Source organism: Pelodiscus sinensis, chromosome 3, assembly GCF_052426305.1.
Source record: "Pelodiscus sinensis isolate ZL-2025 chromosome 3, ASM5242630v1, whole genome shotgun sequence".
NCBI lineage: Eukaryota > Metazoa > Chordata > Testudines > Trionychidae > Pelodiscus > Pelodiscus sinensis.
This window is the reverse complement of record NC_143054.1, coordinates 7,866,472-7,884,526: the sequence shown is the minus strand read 5'-3', so window position 1 is coordinate 7,884,526 and position 18,055 is coordinate 7,866,472. Positions and strand designations below refer to the sequence as shown.

The 18,055-nt window shown below is 41.8% G+C and overlaps 1 protein-coding gene across 7 annotated transcripts in view; it reads right to left on the bottom strand.

The window, feature by feature from the left end:
- NCOA1 (nuclear receptor coactivator 1) overlaps positions 1-18,055 on the bottom strand; it is a 339,844-nt gene that overhangs the window by 241,887 nt on the left and 79,902 nt on the right. For all 7 annotated transcript variants that reach the window (XM_075923291.2, XM_075923289.2, XM_075923293.2 and 4 more), the window contains exon 2: positions 13,926-14,096. The gene's annotated coding sequence lies outside the window, so the exon portion shown is untranslated. The remainder of the gene's footprint in view (positions 1-13,925; positions 14,097-18,055) is intronic.

Below are 18,055 nucleotides of genomic sequence, written 5' to 3'. Positions count from 1 at the left end.
TGTGCTACAGCATCACCCTAGGAGCTCATGTTCAACTACTTGTCCACTAGGACCCATGAAGTCTTTCTAGAATCACTGCTTTCTAAGACACAGGCCATAGCTCTGTAGGTATGGCTTGCAGTCCTCATTTCTACATAGATAACTTTGCATTTTGACCATACTAAGAGCACTTTGTTTCAGTGGGCCCAGGTTACCAAACAATTCAGAACCTTCTATATGATTATCTTGTTATTAAAATTTGCCAATTTGGGTCTCATCTGATACCTTCATCAGCAATGATTTTATGGGAGAAATGCTATAGCTCAAAATAAAGGCTATGGATCTGACTGCAACATAGCCCTAAAAGCTGCCACCCCGACTGGGTCTTCGCACTGCTGTCTTTAGCACTCGCTTGTTACCCAGGACAGCTGAGGGGGACCAGCACCTTCCACCCTCTTGCACAGACAAGGCCCTTCCCTTCAGTATTCTGTGTCAAAAATAACAGAGCCAGGGGCCAGAAGTATTGAAGGACAAAACATTAAGCAGTAAGGGACCCACTGTGAATTAGGAGACAGGGTAAGGCCCTCAGTGTCCCTAATGCTGGCGTGGCTACTAGGGTTGCTGTCAGTCAGCTGCTTGATATTAACCCATGCTTGATAAGGTATTGAATTTATAATTTCCACCAATATGAGTAAACAAAGTAAATTACATTTCCGAATAAAAGAGGCAGAAGTCTAGAAAGCTTCATAGGGCAGTGAGTGAATATTGTTCTTGTCAGTAAAAGTGTCTCGTATTCAAGGGGCAAACTCCCCTTCCTCCCCCAACAAAAAGTCCATGGTGTTCCTCATAAAACATTATTATTGTTTGGAGTTCCTTGGTCTTAAAAAGTTTAAGAAACACTGAATTACAGAAACCCTCAGAAGCAAATAAAAGTGAATAACTAGGGTACCATAAAGAGAATGGTGAAGAGTGTTTCATCTTGTACTTATTTTACATCAGCGTAGCGCTGTTCATTTTAGTGGCCTTACTCCTGACTTTCATCTAAAAACATGAAAGGAGACTCAGGCCACCAAACGCCCTTCTCTCTCTCTCTCTAACAAATCAGGACATAAGATCTGTGTTTGTCTCACCCAGATAAAGCAGCAATTAGGCTCTGTTAGACTTCCTAAGATGTAACCTGAACTAGTCGGCAATTTTAGATTCTCTCCTGGGAACATAAGCCAACCTTTCCAAACAGGAAGAGGTGAAGGCTGAGGATGGTCCCTGCAGAGCTTAAATGATGTCAGAGTTGCAGAAGCAAGCTTTGTAGCATCTTATGGGGCCATCAAGAAAAGAACAAGCCTAGGAGATAAAGCAACATCACAGATCAGGGAATATTGACATCCTGGAGAGGAATTCTAGCATTGCCACCGACCCTAGGACATTTATCTGCCTTCCAAGGCTGTTTTATATGGAAAGTTTAGACTTCCTCAGATTTCCAAACAGAACTAAAACTGGCTACAAGTGAGGAACATGGAGTGAAACTGAATGATCATTTTAAGATGCAATAAAGAAAGAGGTCTGTCTAGGAGGAATTAATATGATTAAACTAGGCTGCAGTCCGCTTACATGATTGTTAAGCACAATATTTTATCCTGCTAAGTGATGTTTATATGTAATGGCAGTGATTCATGGATTTTATTTTTATTTGCCTTTCTGACTCAAAATATTTTAATTTTTCTTCTGCAACTATCAGTGGCAGTATGTGTCTATCTTATTAACAGTGGTTTCTCCTCATATTTATTCAGATACTGCTACACAGCTCAAAGGGTCTAAACAATATTAACCATTTGGCATCAGTTCATTGAGTTTTGGCTTTTTTCCCCAGTAACCAGGCTTTAGACAACAATATGCAGATTCCACTCCTTTAAATTCCCAGTTTCATACTTCTGTACTGGTAGATTTTTATTTTGACATTTGTTAAATTCCTAAATTGCTTTTTCTTGCATAGAACATTTTACCCTACTTTAATTATTTTGGTGTTATTGTTCTTGCAGCTTTGAAACTATGTTTCTTGAACTGCCCATATAAATTTTTACTGAATCTCTGCACAATCTGAGGCTCCTTTAATCTTTAAAAAAAACAAACCCACCATGCAACTTCATTTTCTTTTTCCAGAATTGTCACCCTTACAGAGACTCTTATCAGTTTTAAGTCTCACTGCTGATATAGTCCTGCCACTTTCCGAATTTTATTCAGATGTCTAAATAAATGATTTTCCCTCCTTCTATTATATTCAGAGCTATATGAAAATTGTTCTTGAGTGCATAAAATCTATGGCTTTACTTGTAATGTTAAAAGATCCATCATCCATCTGATATGCTGTTACTTTGCATTAAAATGTACTCATTAGTCTACTTTACACTCTTCAGCTGTTGAGTTGAGGGTGGTAGGCAGATATTCCATTTTCCCACAGGTAAACTCAGTCCCCCTCTCAGCTAAAAGAACCGGTGTTTCTTCCTGGTGACATTTTGATATGAATTATAGCAGGCTAAAGGAGCAATTTTCCTTTGATTCTGAAATTCATTTTCAATTTCTCAAAGTATATTTTAACATATATTTGCATGCAGCACATCCACAGTCATGGTTTATGATGGCACTATTATATAAAGAGTATGCCTTTCATTTTCTAAAGGAACTCTACCATAACAAGGAAAGGGGGATCAAAAAAACAGCACACTGAAACTAAAGCTTTCATTAACCTCATGAGAATTTTTTGAAATCTGCAAGAGGAGTTTAAAGTTCTTTACAGGCAGTCCCCGGCTTACGTACAAGATAGGGACCGTAGGTTTGTTCTTAAGTTGAATTTGTACGCAAGTCGGAACTGGTACATATTGTACCCAAGGTGTCCCCGATTCAGCCGCTGCTGAAACTGACCAGCGGCTGACTACAGGAGTTGCTCTGCCCCGGGCTTCCTGGAATCAGCCGCTGATCAGTTTCAGCAGCAGCAACTGACTTGGGGACACCTGGGGTAGAGCAGCTGGGGTACTGCTGGGTTGGTCTGGCAGCGCCGAGGTGCGGCGCGGCAGGGACCAACCCGGCAGCGCCCCAGCTGCTCTATCCCAGGCATCCAGATTCAGCCGCTGTTGAAACTGACCAGCAGCGGCTGAATCGGACACACCTGGGGCAGAGCAGCTGGAGTGCTGCTGGGTTGGTCTGGTAGCGCTGACCCTTGGCGCGGCAGGACCAACCCGGCAGCACTCCAGCTGCTCTACCCCAGGTGTTGGCGAGAAAAGCTTGGTATGCTGGGGCGGGCCGACCAGGGAGACGCGGAGCGGCTTTTCTCGCCACGGAGGACACGGGCGGCAGGACCGCAGCGCGTCTCGGCAGTTCCGCCGCCCACGTCCTCCGCGTCTCGAAAAGCCGCTCCGCATCTCGAAAAGCCGCTCCGCATCTCGAAAAGCCGCTCCGCATCTCCCTGGTCTGCTGGGGGGGGGGGGGCGCTAGCGCCGCATCTCCCTGGTCTTCTGGGGGGAAGCGCCCCCCGTGCCTCCGGAGGCGGCGACAGTGGGGGAGGCACTCCGCACTAGGGGCACCTCCCCCCGTTCATAACTAGGGGTCCAACTTAAGTCAGATCGACATAACCAGGAGGACTGCCAGTATTTAAAAAAGCTACCAGAAGTTTACTAACTATTCCCAGCATCTCAGTGTCTACCGACAACAATGAAACAGGCTCTCCTGAACCTTAGATATATAAAGTGAAGGAAACCCAGGGAGTGCACATGATGCAAAACACAGAAAAAGTACAGGAATTGATTATTAATGTTAAAACCTTCACTTTTTAAAATAAATAGATGAGTCAGCAAAGTTATGGGTTTATGAGCCATCATACTGCTGCCAGTAACTGCAGGTGAAATTCACCTTAATGCAGAGAGTCAATGTAGCACCGACAGGTAGTAGCAAACTTGGGACCTTTGGGAGTTTAGTGCATGAGCCTCTTCAGCTTCAGCTACAAGCCAGCTGGCTCTTAATTAAGGCTGTAGAGGAACCTCATTCTCTCCCTGGCTAAGTGGTATAAGTGCCCACTACATAGGACAGTGAACCACACACAGTAGGTGTGAGGCTTACACCAACACAAATTCTTATGTACCACTTACTGTAGAATGTAAGTGGTGTACAGACCTTGACCTTTTTCTGGTCCTCTGCATGGGAAGAATTTCATTCAGACATAATATTGAGCCAAATGAGTAGTATGCTGTGTTACATTACATATACAGTAAATCTATACCTTAACATGCTAGCATTAACCAACCTTTAAAACAAGAGAAGGTGCTAAAAATCCAAGAGAGATTTCTGTCTTGAAGACTTTCCTTGCAAGAAACAGTACTGGTATGTCTGGTAGGTTTTTATTGTTCCTTCCCATCGAGTACAGGTCTAATGTAAGGAACACTAGCTAAATATGAGAAATTTTAAAAGATCTGAATTCCAAACCATTAGGTGTTCAACAGCCCCTTTAGTTTTGGAATTTTGCCCAACCAAACACAAAGAAAAGAAAAGGACTTACCTGCAATTCTTTAGAAGTAGAAGATATAAAAAACATTAAACTGGGATTATTAAATCTCCAACTGATAAGCGGGCCACAGAATTACAGCAATCACTTACCTGCAACGGAGTCAAAACATCCAGCAAATGCTTTAACTGACCACCCTTTTTCTACCACACAGAGTACAGCAACACTTAATGATCTCCAACTCTGCCAGAAAGATGGTTGAGGGAACATGTTTACTACAATTTGTACTGCACCTTTAAAAAACAAGAACTTCTGACAGGGACTGTTCTTCTCCAGAAGCCCAATAGATTCACGCTCTGAGGACAAAAAGCCCCAAGCACATCTCTAAAAACTATTCACAAAAATACTTAATCACAAGACCATGAAGGAAATAATAATGGTATTTTGAAACGCACTCTTAATCTTATGAGGGTGAAATTTCCCATGCTTGCTCTCAACCCAGAGATGAATATTTTTTTAAAGTTTGTGGAAAATCCCTCCAGTCATTTGAGTGTTACTGGAAAGTGAATAAAACCATTCTTTCAGCAATAAGACTTTTTTGTTCACTAATAACTGACAACCAGAAGAAAAACCACAACTAAACAACAGAAAGTGATTACTACTTCCCAAGAAGCCATACTTTGGTAAATTTACTCTCCCCCAAAAACCTAACAATCAAAAAGTTACACGCAACAGAAAAACACTTCTGAGCATGATCATTTGTCACCAGTTTATTTTTAGAATAGGCTAGTAGGGCCTTCCCCTCTGATAGAGGCCAGAGATGCCCATCATGGGCCCAGAAGTTGTTACTAGAGATAAATTCACTAGTGAGGCAGCATAAGTCTCTCACTCCGGGTGTGGGTGAGGGCAAGGTGGTCCTATTACTGCTATTACCTGCAATGAAATATTCCATCAGGCACAGATTAAAGGCCCAATCCCATGCACAATTTTCTATGATCTTATGCACTGCAATAAACACAACACCTGGCAGTTGTAGTTTTAGGCCATATGATTGTATCCTTATGTTATATTTGCCATCAACCCAGCCTTACAGAAAAATGTCACCCACCAAATTATATTAGCAGCAAAGATGGAACTTCACACCTCCCTTCCTCCTGCAATTCCTCGCTGTACCAAATATGTTAGCACCTATAGGCTCCAGCCACAGAGTCCAACAGAGCTAACCACTGGACACACAGCAAGAGAAAGCAACTGCCCCAAAGAGGTTACATTCTCAATAAGCAAGACAAAGCACAGGAGAAACTATTATTCCAGTCTTAGGGTACGTCTAGACTACAGGGTTTTGTCGACAGAAGTTTGACAAGCTGCTTTGTCGACAAAACCCTGTAGTCTAGACACAACCCTACATGCAATAACACCTTCTGTCGACAGAACTCCGTCGACAGAAGGCATTATGCCTCGTAAAATGAGGTTTACCAGCGTCGACAGAACTCAGCGGTAGTGTAGACACAGGTATAGTTTTGTCAACAAAAGTCCAGTTTTGTCGACAAAACTCTGTAGTCTAGACACACCCTTACAAATGGAGAATTAAGACAGAAATTAGATGTCCTGCCCAAGGTCAAATAATCCTTCCTAATAATTTTAACGCTTCTTTCTATTGTGGACAACTTTTTAGTCCTATTACCTGCAGAATCAGTAATTTTCTGTACTGCTCTTCTGTTTAAATGGATAGCCTTGACACTGAATTACCTTTGTTCAGCTATCTTTATGCAGAGACTACACAGAGAGATGGATATTGTAGAACAATTAACAATGGCAATACACTGGAAAAAACACAGCCTAGAAACAGGGTAGTTGGGCTATTCTCAGGACAGTTCATTTGGTTGCCATATGAGGTGTGTGTAATATATGTACCTTATATCTGGGGAAATGTTGTATTCCTTGATCTATGTATCATAATGAGTAGATTAGGTTTTTGTTATGAATAGGGACCTGTGCAAATCATGTTTTTAAAAAAAGAAAATTCACGACAGTAAATAGCAAAGTATGGAATTTCATGCAGTTTGCACAAATGAATTTTACAACTAACAATCTATTTCAAGGACTGAAATTCATTCCACCCTTGAAATTGACTAACCTTAGTTGTAAAAATCATTCAGATTAAGTCCTTGAAACTGACTAATGTTCACAGTTTGGGTGCATTTTCATGATTTGTTGTTCTCCATGAAATCATAATTTACACAGGGCCCTATTTATGAAACTTAGTGGACAGGGTGAAATGGATACAGAGTGCAAATCTGAGACTGTGAATTTGGGACTTTCATTAAGGAGCCATGAGAATGTTCAAAGGTTCTCCACAGAATATCAGCTATTTGGAGAATTTCACATCTGAAAGTTCTCCTTTAAAATAGTCTTTATTCGTCAGAAAAAATATTTGATGGAGATCTTAACTTTATTCAATTAAAACCAATATTTTGCCAACTAAGCTAAGATACTAATCTTATATGGGAGCAATGTCCATGCAAGTTTAACCATTCAAATTTGTTTTGGTTTGCTTTTTGTTTAAGGATAGCTTTTTCCATAAAGGCTAGATTTTTTTTAAAAGAGGTATTTATTTAAAGAGGAAAATTACTTCCCTCCTCCAGTCCACATATTGAGTCTAATCATTTAAAATATGGGTTAAAGGGATTTTATTCAGGCTTTCCAAATCAATTATTTTAAGCATGGAGGGAACTGCCCCAAAGATGAGCATTTTGGAAAGTCAGGAATAACAAGAACACTACACAAGAATTAGCAGTTTTACAACATTGAACATAGACTCTACAACCAGCATCACTACTATTGTAACAGGGAGAATGGAACAGAATATATTTTAGAAGCTTATCTGTAATGGTAAGACATCAAATTAATTCCCACAACACATTACTGGTATATTATTAATATGAAAGGTAGAGCTGTACAAATGCAGATGGAAGCAATAAAGAATGAAAAGGAAATAAGTACCAATTTATATCCTCCTAATGTACACAGGAAGGGCCTTTATAGCAAATGCTACATTATGTGAAGTGTACTGAATCATTTAGTCCAGAAAAAAATATGGATTGATTATTTAAGTGTATGACTTTCAGTTGTACAATACATCCTCTTGGTTAGCCCAGGAAGTAGATACTCCTTGAGGATAACAGAATATCTAGCAGACTAAAAAGCCACTAAAATTTCTAGCCTCATTTATGGCCCTGCTGGATGCTGATTATGATTTTGCTGAAACCAGTACACACACCGTTCAGCCTGTGTATTCTCCAAAGTCAGTTCTACAAAAATAGAAGAGGCTGAATCATGGATTAAACATCCCTAATTCAGCACGAGGGAGTAATGTTTTATATTATATGCCCCAATAGTAAATCAACACAAGCAATTTTGGATCTGGGCAAGTATTTGCAAACAAGTTAAATTGGATATTAGGCAATAAGAGGAGGCACATTAGGAGCAACAAAAAGGCAAGGGAAAGCCTGTGTCCATAACATCAGTAAGTTTCTGACAGTCACACATTAGACGACAAGGTGGGTGAGATAGTATTTTCTACTAGACCAACTTCTATTGGTGAGATATAAACGCTTTCATGCTTAAAAGAGCACTTCAGAGCTGGAAAACGTACTTAGTGTCATAGACAAATTCAAAGTGGAACAGATTGTTTATATTAAGTGCCTAACACTTATTTGAAGGGACTTTTCACAGTGAAGTGACCCTGTTAACACCTGTTAATATGTGGGTTATTCTTATAACAATCTAGAATCTCTATTGGGTCCATTATTCCTAGTTTCTAGCAAAGTTATTCAGTTAACCTCCCAGTCTTGTCTTTTGAGGGCATTACTCAAGTTTTCTTTGAAGATGCGAACTCAGAAGTCAGAGAGTGATCGCTTCATGAAAAGTGTTCACCCACAGGACGTGGTGTGCTGTCTTTTATCATTTTGCTGTCAAAGTTCATTTGAGAGTGCAGTGATTATCTCATTTTATCCACTTACTTGTTATTAGGGTTCTTAGTGAACTGATGACGAACGTTATATTTTGTCACAGGCATGTGTAGGACACAGATCTTGAAAAGCGTGTTGTGAGGAGTGTTGATCACTGTAGCAGTGGTGCTATGTTTACAGGTTTTGCACCTGTTATTTTGACAGGGTCTGGTGGTGCTTTGAATGTGTGTGTCCTGGTCTCAGCTTGCATCTGATTATAAGATAGGGGGGCTTGTTTAGGAGCCAGAAGAGGGGGTTCAGGAAAGGTTTCTTTCAGGATATCCACTGAGTATGGATTGTAATAGTTTGATGAAACCCCATATACATTCAATGGGTAGCAGATGGCCCCCTAATATGCCAACCTCATAACTTTGCTAGAGATTAAAAATTATGGATTGAATGGCTACTACCCATTTAACACCCCTTCACACCATATCCTCTTCCCCTTTCCTTTGTATGACTGGAGAAATGTAAACAGGTAGCTTCACGTTTAATAGTCCCTTAAAATGTGTGCTCCCTTATGCTAAACAATCTGTTTCATGTTGTATATGCACTCTGGGTATGTCTACACTATTTAGAGTAAATCACAAATTATGACTCATCAGGATGACACAGTTGCAAAAAAAACCCTAGTATCTTTCTAGGGTATTAATAGGAGTGACATATCAAGACACAGGGAGAACTTTTCAGCTCTGCTCAGCACTGGTAAGGCCTCTGCTGGAATACCATATCTAGTTCTGAGAAGAAAAGAGCAACGAAAAGGACAAAAGGTTTGGAAAACCTGACCTATGGGGAACAGTTAAGAAAATGGGGCATGTGTCATTTTGAGAAGAGAAGACTGAGGAGGATCTGATAACAGTTTCCACTACGTTAAGGGCTGTGATAAAGAGGACAGTGATCAACTGTTCTCCGTGTCCACTGAAGATAGGACAAGTAGCACTGGGCTTACTCTGCTGCAAGAGAAATGTAGGTTAGATACTTTGAAAAATTTTCTAGCTATAGTAAAAGCTGCATTAGCCAACCCTGTACAGGCCAGGGAACTCTACAAACAGGCATTTCTAATCTTCACAAACAGTCCAGTTTATAATCCTGTTGGCACTTAGCCAGCAAACTCTCCATCTGATACCAGTTGGCTCCCCAGAAGCAGTGACATGTCCCTGCCATCCCTAGGTGATGAAACAGCCATGAGGGGTTTGGAATGCAGGAGAGACTGTGGGGCTGGAGCATGGGAGGGGACTTAGGGGGCTAGATCCAGGGCGATCATCTTGGGCAGCTCCCACAAGCAGTGACCTTGCTGTTCAAGCTCAGTGCACAGAGCCGCAAGCCACACCTCCACCTAGGAACACCAGAGACAGTTGCCATTTGCGGGCAGCTGCCCGGAGCGAGCACACACAAAGCCCGGATCCAGCACCCAAAGACCCCTCCTGTGCCCCAGCCCACTGCTCAACTCCCGCCCACACTACATACAGCCGTCAGCTCCCCATCCTCCAGCCCAGCACCCCATCCCGCCCCCAAACTTGCTTCCGTAACCACAATTTTTCACTTACCAACACCTTCCCTACAACATGCCAGATAAAAAAGCCTTCATTGTACAAGCTAGTTTGGCTCTGGAACAGGCTTCCAAGGAATGCTGTGGAATCCCCATCCATGGAGGTTTTTAAGAACAGGCTGGACAAACACCTGTTATGGATGGTCTATATCAGTGTTTCTTAAACTGTGTTCCACGGCACACCGGTGTACTGTGTGGCAGTCGGAGGTGTGCCGCAGAGAACAACAGAGTTCAAAATGGCTGCCCTTAAAGAGGCGGGCAACTTTTTTTTTGGCTTGATAACTTCTCTCCCAACTCTTTTTCCCTCTGACCTTCTCTCCCCCCCCCACCCCCCTGCCACCAACAAAAAATCTGTGGTGTTCTTCATAAAAAAATTATTGTTTGGTGTTCCTCAGTCTTAAAAAGTTTAAGAAACACTGGTCTATATGATACTAAGGGGCTGGACTTGACTTCTCAAGGTCCCTTCCAGCCCAAGCTACAAATGAGTTTTGTTATACTTATTCCACATACAATAGGATAGATGTTAAAATTCTGGTCTAATTTTGTAAACCTGAACACCTAAAGTACAGAATCAAAGCCTTACGTAAGCCTCATAAGGCTTTAGTGCCCAATTTTAGGCATCTCTATTGAAAATGTTGGCCTTTAATACTACAATTAAATTTAATATGAACATGAAAAAAGAGAGTTGGTCTCTTCAATGCTAACAAAATTATTCTCATTGATTCTGCAGCAGCCTATAACTCAACAGAGATCAAAGTGTCTTTATCTAGTTAACACTTGCACACTTCTAATAATGTTGCCTTAATCTCTCTTGGCAAGATATTCCAGTCTAATTCCAATAATCTTACTGCTAGAAACCCTTTCTTAATATGATTTTTTCCTGATAGTTGACCAAAAATGGCATTGTCTTCTCAAACCAGCTATGAACTTAGTATTTATTTCAGCAAATGGAGGACCAGAAATTCCATTTAGAACAATTTAAAATTTTCCGGCTAAAATGGTCTTCATGTTTAGATCTCCAAAATATTTTAGTACTATTTTTCAGAGATTTTTTTGCCAGAAAAGCACAGTGTTATCTGATGCATCTTCTGCAGATAGGAATAAGGAAATTAGAGTGATTTCCTTAGGCATCAATGCTACAGTAAGAATCTTATACAAAAACAAGCCAGAATTTCCTTATTGGAAAAAACAGAAGAGGCTCAAAACTCTCCAAAGCACTCCTTGGAGGTAAAATGCTGAGTTTCATTCCCACTTGAACTGAGGACTGAAATGGGAATTAAGTTTTTTTTAAACCAAAGATTATTAGAATTCATCACATCTAAAGAATCCAACGAAGAAGTTGGGTTTCTCTAAGCACCTGTGAGTAAAGTTAGTTCATGTGCTGACACGAATACAGTGTATATACACATCACTGCAGTCATCTTTGCAATGGTGCAAAAGCCCTTTGCAGATCTTATGCACAAGGGCGAATTTCATCTGAAAAAAAGAAGAGTAAGAGCTGACAAGCCTATCACTTCAATATGGGAAAACTCTGATAACCTCTTAACTTTAACTGACACCAAAGGACACCACCAATTTTGTTAAGGGACATTATCAAGTGTGGGATTTCTTTCCATTTATAATGCAACCTTTCTAGAGTCCATCACAAATACTTCTGATTAGTTTCCCTAACAGGAACATGATGAAGAGGAGACATGTACTTCAGTGTTGTTCATGAAGAACAATTTAAATCATAATACATACTCATGCATAATTCATCATTAAAAACACAAACTTAATTTTCCACTCATTTTCAAAAACAGATTATTTCAAATACATGAATATTAGACAACTCTATACGTTGGGGGGAAATCTAACAGGAAGCAATCTAACAAGGGTCAATAATATAATGGCCTTCCACAATGTACATCACTGCTACTTTTTCCCCAAAAATGTTTTTTCTCTTCAAAAAGAATATTTACAAATGACCTTTTGGTAATAAGTTGACCATCCGTTTTACTACATTATTTATACAGCAATTTGTCCTGAAATGCTGACTTGTCAGATACCGCTTCCTCTTGTTCACTTCAAAGAGAAGCAGCCATAGTTACTGGGAGACAACATTAGAATACAATCTCAAATACAATATACTGTAGCTAAAAGAGCAGCTGATACAAGTGTTACTTTTTTCAATCAACATATAGGTTGGAGATTACAACCATTTCTCCCACATGAGAATTCTGCTAGCATGATCCATGCCTTCATTGCTGAGATGATATTACTGAAATGCACTAGAGATGTTAGATATCGGGTAACTGAATAGTCATGTAACTGCATGAAATCTTAGTGGTTACACGACTATTTGATAGTCACCGGGGCAGGGCCGGCAGCCAATGCGCTTCCAGCCCCGTTCCCGGGGAGCACCCTGCCATCCTGCACTGCTGCCTCCAATACTGACACAGAAGACACGAGAAGAGCTAAGCAAGCATTGCATCTGGTATCCAGATGGGAAAGAAAACGATGGAGGCCAATGAACTGGCGGCAGAGAACAGTGACACGGATTACTGAAGGAGCTGACATTGCAGGGGAACAATTATCAAGCCACTTACTAATGGACTAACTGGACCACCCAATAGGTTAATGGCACAGCAGAAACTAAGGCAGCAGTGGGCAATAAGTAGCCCATGGCCCAGAGGCAGTTCACCAGGGTTAGCCCTTGGCAGGCCACCAGAGGCTTTATTTATCTGTGCGTCTACAGGTACAGCCGCTTGCAGCCTTGTTGGCTGCAGATCGCCATTCCTGTCCAACAAGAGCCACAGGAGGTGGTACAGACAGCCCGCAGCATCCACTGGCTGGGAAGAGCAATCTGTGGCCAACAGGAGCTGCAAGTGGCTGTACCTATGAACATGCAGGTAAATAAAGCATCAGGTGACCCACCAGGGACTAATCCTGGCGAACTATCCTGGTATCTAACTTCTAGTATTTTCACCACTATGCTCAATTAAGTTTCTTGTAGCTCCCATTCTATTAGAGCATTATTTCTTCAAATTAAAATATAGCTGGTTGCTAGCAAGCTCCATCCCATTACATGTATCAGCTAGGAAGGGCTACAAGGATAGTGACTGCTATGTTCTTCCATCCGATACTGTATTCAGTCCCTGATATTAAACACTCACACTAGAAACTTGGGAAACACACTGCGGACTCAAGCCTTCTACAAAGCAATTCTGGAAGCTGCAGGTCAAAGGATGAGAGCCATGTTAACTATTAAAGCCACCATACCCATCTTGAGTGTGTAGTCTGTGCATTTCACTCTACAATTGCAGCAACTTGCCATTAAGGCATACCAAATCAGTATGGTCTACATTTGCAATAATTTTTTCTTCGTGAGTTTTTAAGTCAGGTGTTTTAACTAGGGATGTTAAGTAATGGTTAACTAATCGAGTAGTCGATAGAATTTTCATTGACTACTCAATTAGTCAATAAGTGGGGGGTGCTCGCTACAGCTCTGAAGTTTAAATTCGTAGGAGCTGGGAAGCCACTTCCCCTCAGCACCAGCTCCTGCTCCTCAGTCCTTGCTGCCTCTGATACAGAGGCAGCAAGAGGGGGGGAGCAAGTAGTCGAGCAGTGACTCGACTACTCAATAAGCCTAAGCTTATTGGATAGTCAATTACTCGAGTAGTCGCTTACATCCCTAGTTTGAACTGCTGATGTGCTCCAGACTGGCTCCATGTCTGATGCCTGGAAAGCAAACCCTTCGGATGAAGGGGACAGAGAATACTTTGAGCAGTGTCAGTGATTGATTCCCCAATTAGAGATGCCCCCGAAAAAGGCATTGCTGACAGATTTAAACCATTTTCATCTGAGATGGAGAAAGAACACGAGAGAGAGAAAAAAAAGAAAAATCTTGAAAACTTACCTCTACCTTTCTAGAGGTGGAAGATGACTCATGGAGGAAAAATGGACTCTTCAGTAAATTAAACAGTAAAGCAAAACAATTCTAGAACTTCAGCAAGCACAAGCATCGATCGCCCATGGGCAGTCTTCAGATGAACTCTCCCAGCAGAGGACCAGCATCAGTTATTGAATTCTGGTGATAAAAAGGGCACAGAGACATTTTGGTTACATTACTGGCTACCAATAAGCCAAATGACACAGGATTCAACTTTCAGCCTCATATGCGAAAGCAACAATTAGTTAATATCATTCATTAATTTGTGGCAATGACAGAATAAAGGTATGTTGGTCTTATTAATGCCACATGCGACCAAAGAACAAACTGCCTTGGTGTATTACAAAAACATTTAATAGGATAGCAGTTTTTTTAGCCATTAATTACTTGGAAAAAAATCAAAATTAATCACCTTATCCCTCAAAAACTCAATGCTAAAGAATGGAAATTTCACAGTCCAGGAATCAGTTAGCAGTGTCTTACCAAGGTTCAGTGCCATTAACAAATAAGCTCACTTTCTGTCGGTCTCTCATACTACTCCTAACAAAGAGACAGGAAAAATCATCACAGATCCAGTAACAGACTGATTACCATTTGCAATAGCCAGACATTATCCACTAAGATACAAACTAGCACAAAAAACTGATGTTCATCAGCACTAGACTAGTGGTCAATAGGCTGCAAATATCAACAAACTCATTATGGATGAAACTCCAGACATAATAGGATCATCATCTGAGCACTACCTCACAGGGCATGGGCTGTCATTTGCTTGTTATAGCTCAGAAAGGAGCATGTAATGGTTGGGGCACTAGCCCACGACTCAGGAAACTTATAAGAACATAAGAACGGCCGTACTGGGTCAGACCAAAGGTCCTTCTAGCCCAGTATCCTGTCTGCCGACAGTGGCCAGCACCAGGTGCCCCAGAGAGGGTGGACCAGAGACAATGATCAAGCGATTTTTCTCCTGCCATCCCTCTCCAGCCTCTGACAAACAGAGGCCAAGGACACCATTTTATCCCCTGGCTAATAGCCTTTTATGGACCTAACCTCCATGAAATTATCTAGCTTCTCTTTAAACTCTATTATAGTCCTAGCCTTCACTGCCTTCTCTGGCAAGGAGTTCCACAGGTTGACTACACACTGTGTGAAGAAGAACTTTATTTTATTAGTTTTAAACCTGCTACCCATTAATTTCATTTGGTGTCCTCTAGTTCTTCTATTATGGGAACTAATAAATAACTTTTCTTTACCAGCCCTCTTCCCACCACTCATGATTTTATATACTTCTATCATATCCCCCCTCAGTCTCCTCTTTTCTAAACTGAAAAGTCCCGGTCGCTTTAACCTCTCCTCATATGGGACCCGTTCCAAACCCCTAATCATTTTAGTTGCCCTTTTCTGAAGCCTTTCCAAGGCCAAAATATCTTTTTTGAGGTAAGGAGACCACATCTGTACACAGTATTCATGAACTTGGGTTCATGTGCCTGCTCCTCCACACACTTCAGCCCTGGTCTCCCATTTGTAAAATGGAAATAAATAATACTTCCTTACTTCACAGGAGTGTTGAGACTAAATACATTAAAGATTGCAAGAGGCTCACAATACAGCAAATGGGACCTTGTAAGTACCTAGGAGACTGTAAATTACTATCCCGCAGTAACAAGAGAAAACCAGGCAGTTTTATGGCTCCCTGAAACCACAATTTCATCCCTTAGCTGCTCCTGGGGCAGAACAGCAGTGCGCCATACCCTTTGTATGGGCTGTATACAGTGCCTCCCACAATGAGGACATTCCCTAGGTGCTACTGTAATAGCAGTAAATCATTAAAATCAGGCCCAGAAAAGTTCACCATGTCCCCACCAGACAACAATCAGAATATGGAATCTACCTGTAATGTGTACACTTGGAACTGTAAAAGGGCCAGTTACTCAACGCGTAAAACAACTGATCAGCATAACTGGCAGAGAATACATTTAAAGTGGAAAGTGTTAATAAAAATTGGGACTCACACAAGGCCGTCCTATTAGGTGCCTGAAAAAATGCAATTGCACAAACATGAAAAACAATTACACTACTCAATTACCTAACTGGGTAAAAAGGAAATATGACAGCAAAAATAAAACATGAAAAATGACTATTTAAAGAACACATAAAGGAGACGTTAATAGCAACAAATTAATGTTAAAAAATGCAGGCAACTGATTAGTAAAAAGAATCTATGAACTATTAACGGCCAATAGAGTCAAAGCCAATGAGGCATTCTTTAACCATGAGCATCCAGTAAGGTGTAGGTTAATTGCTAGATGCACCGATGGTCAAATCACAAATAGTGAAGTAAACAATACAAATACTGATTAGGTATTCCTGTTATGTATGTGAAGACAAGAGGCAGCTGCATCTATCCTGGATGTCGTCATCGATGGAACACTCTATATCATTAACAGAGGAAAATGGAAGTAGTACAGTATACCCTCACTATAGCCAACCCCTGAGGATCCAAGCTGGGCTGGAGAACCTGCTTCGGGAAGCAAAGTGGAACGAGTTGTGACTGGAGCACTCCACTTTCCGCCACCATGATGAAGTGGAGCATCCCAGCTGGGAACTGATGGCGGAACAGGCTTCTCTGCTTCTCCCGGCTCCTGACGTCACAGTGAGTGCAGAAGGGGGCCCAACCCCTGCTGCAGCCTAGCACCAAACACCCTGGGTAACGTCTCTGAGGGGAAGGGATTTCAGGAAAGGAGTGCAATTGGAATGGGAGGAGGCAGAGCAGAGGCAGGAAGAGGTGAGGCAGGGGTGGGACTCAGGGAAAGGGATGGAGTGAGTGTGGGATGGAAAGAGACAAGACAGGTCATGGTGTGGGGGGGAGGGGTTGCCACAGGCCTTATGCCCCTAATGGATGGCCCCAATAAACCGGTTAGCTAGACTGTCAATCCCAGGCAAAATAACTGAACAGTTAATTAAAGAAGTAGAGGTTAAATGTAGGAGTAGTGCCCAGCAACATGGCTTCCTGGAGGACAGCTGATCTTGTCAAATAAACATGTCTCTTTAGAGGATTACTAATCTGTCTGATAAAGCAAGAATTGATCTACTATATATTTGAAAGAGTCAGTCTGTCTGTCCAAGAACTCCTCCTAGACGGTAATTGCTAGGGCCACCAAATTTGGTTTACAGCGTCCTCTTATCATAACTGAAAGCAAGGTAAGGGTTTGGTTGTACCAGGAAGACAGGATGTGTCTGGGATGGGATTGCTTCTCATAAAACCATACAGAAAGACAAAAACCACCTGACAGCTGAAAAGGGCTAGTCTGGGGCATATTCCCCTCCACCTGGACTGCCCCAGCCCTGAGCATCCCCTCCCCTCTGGCTTCCTTTAAGGAGCACGGGGGTGAGCTCCCCCTCCCAGATCTGTATGGAGATATTGCTGGCTGATCCCCTGTGTCAGGGAGTGAGGGGAAGTGCACAGTTTACTGCATTCCTGACTCTGGCTGGAGAGGTCAGAGGGCAGATGAGCTGTGCACTTTGCTCTCACTCCCTGATAGGGACAGGAAGAAGAAGGGGAAGAGCAAGTAGCTCTGGTATGAATATCAGATGGAAGGAGGTGCTTTGGTCACCTCCACCCTCACCTGTGTGTGTGTGTGTGTGTGTGTGTGTGTGTGTGTGTGTGTGTGTGTGTGTGTGTGTGTGTGCGCGCGCGCGCGCGTGTACACACACACACACACACACACACAGGCACACCCTGTCCCTGGCCAGAGCCCTTCCTCAGCCCCCAACCCTGACTCCTGCACCCCTCACACCTCTAGCTTGAAAAATACAATCATTTAATATGTATTTTTTCCTTTTAAAAAAAATCTTAATTGTGTTAAGGGCCCGAGCAATGCCAAGTACATCTGCTACTATAGTATATATGGATTTCTCCAAGACATTTAACTTAGTAGCACATGACGTTTTATTTTTAAAAAACGTGCTTTACCTGGAATTATCAAGGCACATATTACATGAATTAAAAACTCATTAACAGCTAACATTTGAGACCTATCAGTGAATAAGAAGATATCATTATGTGAGGCCCTAGTGATTGGCTCTTGGTCTGACAC